This window comes from Crinia signifera, chromosome 1 (assembly GCF_055691185.1).
Source record: "Crinia signifera chromosome 1, ASM5569118v1, whole genome shotgun sequence".
NCBI classification, from domain to species: domain Eukaryota; kingdom Metazoa; phylum Chordata; class Amphibia; order Anura; family Myobatrachidae; genus Crinia; species Crinia signifera.
Window position 1 is genome coordinate 386,699,482 of NC_139217.1, and position 7,522 is coordinate 386,707,003.

The window sequence follows — 7,522 nt, forward strand, 5'->3', positions numbered from 1 at the left end:
GAAGCTGCACAAAAGGTTTAAGGGTGTCCTAGTCATTACAGTAAAACATTCCCTTCCCCAAAAAGAGGTTACACCCTCCCATTACCTACTGTACCTCTTTTTGGGGGCAGGGCTATGTACTATAGAAGGGTAGCAGGTGCTACCTTACCTTTTCCTGGCACACAACGTATGCAGAATCCAACATATGTACGCTCTAATCCATTGAATGGGACACATACCTGCAAGAGAAACTGCACAAAAGGTTTAAGGGTGATCCAGTCATGATGGAAAAAAATGCACTGTACCTCCTTTTGGGCACAGAGCTATGTTCTATGCAAGTGTGGCAGGTGCTACCTTACCTTTTTCTGGTACCCAATCTATGCAGAATCCAACCACGGCATGCTCGAATCCATTAAACCAGATACATACCTGCAAGAGAAACTGCACAAAAGGTTTTAGGGTGTCCTAGTCATTATTGTAGAACATGCTCTGCCCCAAAAAGAGGTTCCATCCTCCCAATTCACACTTAACCTCTTTTTAGGGGCAGGGCTATGTACTAGAGAAGGGTAGCAGGTGCTACCTTACCTTTTCCTGGCACCCATTCGTATGAAGAATCCAACGAATGCACGCTCTAATCCATTGAATGGGACACATACCTGCAAGAGAAACTGCACAAAAGGTTTAAGGGTGATCCAGTCATGATGGAAAAAAATGCACTGTACCTCCTTTTGGGCGCAGGGCTATGTTCTATGCAAGTGTAGCAGGTGCTACCTTACCTTTTCCTGGCACCCAATCTATGCAGAATCCAACCACGGCATGCTCAAATCCATTAACCAGATACATACCTGCAAGAGAAACTGCACAAAAGGTTTTAGGGTGTCCTTGTCATTATTGTAAAACATGCCCTTTCCCAAAAAAAGGTTCCAACGTCCCAATTCCCACTGTACCTCTTTTTAGGGGCAGGGCTATGTACTATAGAAGGGTAGCAGGTGCTACCTTATCTTTTCCTGGCACCCAACGTATACAGAATCCAACATATGCACGCTCTAATCCATTGAATGGGACACATACCTGCAAGAGAAACTGCACAAAAGGTTTAAGGGTGATCCAGTCATGATGGAAAAAAATGCACTGTACCTCCTTTTGGGCGCAGGGCTATGTTCTATGCAAGTGTAGCAGGTGCTACCTTACCTTTTCCTGGTACCCAATCTATGCAGAATCCAACCACGGCATGCTCTAATCCATTAAACCAGATACATAACTGCAAGAGAAGCTGCACAAAAGGTTTTAGGGTGTCCTAGTCATTACAGTAAAACATTCCCTTCCCCAAAAAGAGGTTACACCCTCCCATTACCTACTGTACCTCTTTTTGGGGGCAGGGCTATGTACTATAGAAGGGTAGCAGGTGCTACCTTACCTTTTCCTGGCACACAACGTATGCAGAATCCAACATATGTATGCTCTAATCCATTGAATGGGACACATACCTGCAAGAGAAACTGCACAAAAGGTTTAAGGGTGATCCAGTCATGATGGAAAAAAATGCACTGTACCTCCTTTTGGGCACAGAGCTATGTTCTATGCAAGTGTGGCAGGTGCTACCTTACCTTTTTCTGGTACCCAATCTAAGCAGAATCCAACCACGGCATGCTCGAATCCATTAAACCAGATACATACCTGCAAGAGAAACTGCACAAAAGGTTTTAGGGTGTCCTAGTCATTATTGTAGAACATGCTCTGCCCCAAAAAGAGGTTCCATCCTCCCAATTCACACTGAACCTCTTTTTAGGGGCAGGGCTATGTACTATAGAAGGGTAGCAGGTGCTACCTTACCTTTTCCTGGCACCCATTCGTATGAAGAATCCAACGAATGCACGCTCTAATCCATTGAATGGGACACATACCTGCAAGAGAAACTGCACAAAAGGTTTAAGGGTGATCCAGTCATGATGGAAAAAATGCACTGTACCTCCTTTTGGGCGCAGGGCTATGTTCTATGCAAGTGTAGCAGGTGCTACCTTACCTTTTCCTGGCACCCGATCTATGCAGAATCCAACCACGGCATGCTCGAATCCATTAAACCAGATATATACCTGCAAGAGAAACTGCACAAAAGGTTTTAGGGTGTCCTAGTCATTATTGTAGAACATGCTCTGCCCCAAAAAGAGGTTCCATCCTCCCAATTCCCACTGAACCTCTTTTTAGGGGCAGGGCTATGTACTATAGAAGGGTAGCAGGTGCTACCTTACCTTTTCCTGGCACCCAACGTATGCAGAATCCAACATATGCACGCTCTAATCCATTGAATGGGACACATACCTGCAAGAAAAACTGCACAAAAGGTTTAAGGGTGATCCAGTCATGATGGAAAAAAATGCACTGTACCTCCTTTTGGGCGCAGGGCTATGTTCTATGCAAGTGTAGCAGGTGCTACCTTACCTTTTCCTGGTACCCAATCTATGCAGAATCCAACCACGGCATGCTCAAATCCATTAACCAGATACATACCTGCAAGAGAAACTGCACAAAAGGTTTTAGGGTGTCCTTGTCATTATTGTAAAACATGCCCTTTCCCAAAAAAAGGTTCCAACGTCCCAATTCCCACTGTACCTCTTTTTAGGGGCAGGGCTATGTACTATAGAAGGGTAGCAGGTGCTACCTTACCTTTTCCTGGCACCCAACGTATACAGAATCCAACATATGCACGCTCTAATCCATTGAATGGGACACATACCTGCAAGAGAAACTGCACAAAAGGTTTAAGGGTGATCCAGTCATGATGGAAAAAAATGCACTGTACCTCCTTTTGGGCGCAGGGCTATGTTCTATGCAAGTGTAGCAGGTGCTACCTTACCTTTTCCTGGTACCCAATCTATGCAGAATCCAACCACGGCATGCTCTAATCCATTAAACCAGATACATAACTGCAAGAGAAGCTGCACAAAAGGTTTTAGGGTGTCCTAGTCATTACAGTAAAACATTCCCTTCCCCAAAAAGAGGTTACACCCTCCCATTACCTACTGTACCTCTTTTTGGGGGCAGGGCTATGTACTATAGAAGGGTAGCAGGTGCTACCTTACCTTTTCCTGGCACCCAACGTATGCAGAATCCAACATATGCACGCTCTAATCCATTGAATGGGACATATACCTGCAAGAGAAACTGCACAAAAGGTTTAAGGGTGATCCAGTCATGATGGAAAAAAATGCACTGTACCTCCTTTTGGGCACAGGGCTATGTTCTATGCAAGTGTAGCAGTTGCTACCTTACCTTTTCCTGGTACCCAATCTATGCAGAATCCAACCACGACATGCTCTAATCCATTAAACCAGATACATACCTGCAAGAGAAACTGCACAAAAGGTTTTAGGGTGTCCTAGTCATTATTGTAAAACATGCCCTTTCCCAAAGAGAATTTACACCCTCCCAATACCCACTGTACCTCTTTTTGGAGGCAGGGCTATTTACTATAGCAGGGTAGCAGGTGCTACCTTACCTTTTCCTGGCACCCAACGCATGCAAAATCCAACATATGCATGCTCTAATCCATTGAATGGGACACATACCTGCAAGAGAAACTGCACAAAAGGTTTAAGGGTGATCCAGTCATAATGGAAAAAAATGCATTGTACCTCCTTTTGGGGGCAGGGCTATGTTCTATTCAAGTGTAGCAGGTGCTACCTTACCTTTTCCTGGTACCCAATCTATGCAGAATCCAACCACGACATGCTCTAATCCATTAAACCAGATACAGATGGGTCTTGTCCCATCCTTGCTGGCGGGTCGCCATGGCGTCTGCGCTGGCGACCCGCCAGCAGCCACGCCAGCGAGGAGACTGAGACGCGCGTGCGTCGCACGCGCGTCTCAGTCTCCGTCGCTAGCGCGACGGAAACCCTGTCCGTCTCCGCCTCAGGGAGACGGACAGGGTTAGGGGGGTGGTTAGGGGGGGTGCGGGCAGTCGGCGGGGACCCGGGGAAACGTATGGAAGCGCCGTCGGAAGGGGACGCGTGCGCCTCTCGTGCGCGCGCGTCCCCTTCTCACGATCGCCATGGCGCTGGCGGGGGACGGCGGCTGGCGACGCCAGCGCCATCCCCTGCCAAGATGGGACAAGACCCATCTGTACTTACCTGCAAGAGAAACTGCACAGAAGCATTAAGGGTGTCCTAGTCATTATTGTAGAACATGCTCTGCCCCAAAAAGAGGTTCCATCCTCCAAATTCCCACTGTACCTCTTTTTAGGGGCAGGGCTATGTACTATAGAAGAGTAGCAGGTGCTACCTTACCTTATCCTGGCACCCAACGTATGCAGAATCCAACATATGCACGCTCTAATCCATTGAATGGGACACATACCTGCAAGTGAATCTGCACAAAAGGTTTAAGGGTGATCCAGTCATGATGGAAAAAAATGCATTGTACCTCCTTTTGGGGGCAGTGCTATGTTCTATGCAAGTGTAGAAGGTGCTACCTTACCTTTTCCTGGTACCCAATCTATGCAGAATCCAACCACGGCATGCTCTAATCCATTAAACCAGATACATAACTGCAAGAGAAACTGCACAAAAGGTTTTAGGGTGTCCTAGTCATTATAGTAAAACATTCCCTTCCCCAAAAAGAGGTTACATCCTCCCAATACCCACTGTACCTCTTTTTGGGGGCAGGGCTATGTACTATAGAAGGGTAGCAGGTGCTACCTTACCTTTTCCTGGTAACCAACGTATGCAGAATCCAACATATGTACGCTCTAATCCATTGAATGGGACACATACCTGCAAGAGAAACTGCACAAAAGGTTTAAGGGTGATCCAGTCATGATGGAAAAAAATGCACTGTACCTCCTTTTGGGCACAGAGCTATGTTCTATGCAAGTGTGGCAGGTGCTACCTTACCTTTTTCTGGTACCCAATCTATGCAGAATCCAACCACGGCATGCTCGAATCCATTAAACCAGATACATACCTGCAAGAGAAACTGCACAAAAGGTTTTAGGGTGTCCTAGTCATTATTGTAGAACATGCTCTGCCCCAAAAAGAGGTTCCATCCTCCCAATTCACACTGAACCTCTTTTTAGGGGCAGGGCTATGTACTATAGAAGGGTAGCAGGTGCTACCTTACCTTTTCCTGGCACCCATTCGTATGAAGAATCCAACGAATGCACGCTCTAATCCATTGAATGGGACACATACCTGCAAGAGAAACTGCACAAAAGGTTTAAGGGTGATCCAGTCATGATGGAAAAAATGCACTGTACCTCCTTTTGGGCGCAGGGCTATGTTCTATGCAAGTGTAGCAGGTGCTACCTTACCTTTTCCTGGCACCCGATCTATGCAGAATCCAACCACGGCATGCTCGAATCCATTAAACCAGATATATACCTGCAAGAGAAACTGCACAAAAGGTTTTAGGGTGTCCTAGTCATTATTGTAGAACATGCTCTGCCCCAAAAAGAGGTTCCATCCTCCCAATTCCCACTGAACCTCTTTTTAGGGGCAGGGCTATGTACTATAGAAGGTTAGCAGGTGCTACCTTACCTTTTCCTGGCACCCAACGTATGCAGAATCCAACATATGCACGCTCTAATCCATTGAATGGGACACATACCTGCAAGAGAAACTGCACAAAAGGTTTAAGGGTGATCCAGTCATGATGGAAAAAAATGCACTGTACCTCCTTTTGGGCGCAGGGCTATGTTCTATGTAAGTGTAGCAGGTGCTACCTTACCTTTTCCTGGTACCCAATCTATGCAGAATCCAACCACGGCATGCTCAAATCCATTAACCAGATACATACCTGCAAGAGAAACTGCACAAAAGGTTTTAGGGTGTCCTTGTCATTATTGTAAAACATGCCCTTTCCCAAAAAAAGGTTCCAACGTCCCAATTCCCACTGTACCTCTTTTTAGGGGCAGGGCTATGTACTATAGAAGGGTAGCAGGTGCTACCTTACCTTTTCCTGGCACCCAACGTATACAGAATCCAACATATGCACGCTCTAATCCATTGAATGGGACACATACCTGCAAGAGAAACTGCACAAAAGGTTTAAGGGTGATCCAGTCATGATGGAAAAAAATGCACTGTACCTCCTTTTGGGCGCAGGGCTATGTTCTATGCAAGTGTAGCAGGTGCTACCTTACCTTTTCCTGGTACCCAATCTATGCAGAATCCAACCACGGCATGCTCTAATCCATTAAACCAGATACATAACTGCAAGAGAAGCTGCACAAAAGGTTTTAGGGTGTCCTAGTCATTACAGTAAAACATTCCCTTCCCCAAAAAGAGGTTACACCCTCCCATTACCTACTGTACCTCTTTTTGGGGGCAGGGCTATGTACTATAGAAGGGTAGCAGGTGCTACCTTACCTTTTCCTGGCACCCAACGTATGCAGAATCCAACATATGCACGCTCTAATCCATTGAATGGGACATATACCTGCAAGAGAAACTGCACAAAAGGTTTAAGGGTGATCCAGTCATGATGGAAAAAAATGCACTGTACCTCCTTTTGGGCACAGGGCTATGTTCTATGCAAGTGTAGCAGTTGCTACCTTACCTTTTCCTGGTACCCAATCTATGCAGAATCCAACCACGACATGCTCTAATCCATTAAACCAGATACATACCTGCAAGAGAAACTGCACAAAAGGTTTTAGGGTGTCCTAGTCATTATTGTAAAACATGCCCTTTCCCAAAGAGAATTTACACCCTCCCAATACCCACTGTACCTCTTTTTGGAGGCAGGGCTATTTACTATAGCAGGGTAGCAGGTGCTACCTTACCTTTTCCTGGCACCCAACGCATGCAAAATCCAACATATGCATGCTCTAATCCATTGAATGGGACACATACCTGCAAGAGAAAATGCACAAAAGGTTTAAGGGTGATCCAGTCATAATGGAAAAAAATGCATTGTACCTCCTTTTGGGGGCAGGGCTATGTTCTATTCAAGTGTAGCAGGTGCTACCTTACCTTTTCCTGGTACCCAATCTATGCAGAATCCAACCACGACATGCTCTAATCCATTAAACCAGATACAGATGGGTCTTGTCCCATCCTTGCTGGCGGGTCGCCATGGCGTCTGCGCTGGCGACCCGCCAGCAGCCACGCCAGCGAGGAGACTGAGACGCGCGTGCGTCGCACGCGCGGCTCAGTCTCCGTCGCTAGCGCGACGGAAACCCTATCCGTCTCCGCCTCAGGGAGACGGACAGGGTTAGGGGGGTGGTTAGGGGGGGTGCGGGCAGTCGGCGGGGACCCCGGGTTACCGCCGGCAAGCCGGCGGGGACCCGGGGAAACGTATGGAAGCGCCGTCGGAAGGGGACGCGTGCGCCTCTCGTGCGCGCGCGTCCCCTTCTCACGATCGCCATGGCGCTGGCGGGGGACGGCGGCTGGCGACGCCAGCGCCATCCCCTGCCAAGATGGGACAAGACCCATCTGTACTTACCTGCAAGAGAAACTGCACAGAAGCATTAAGGGTGTCCTAGTCATTATTGTAGAACATGCTCTGCCCCAAAAAGAGGTTCCATCCTCCAAATTCCCACTGTACC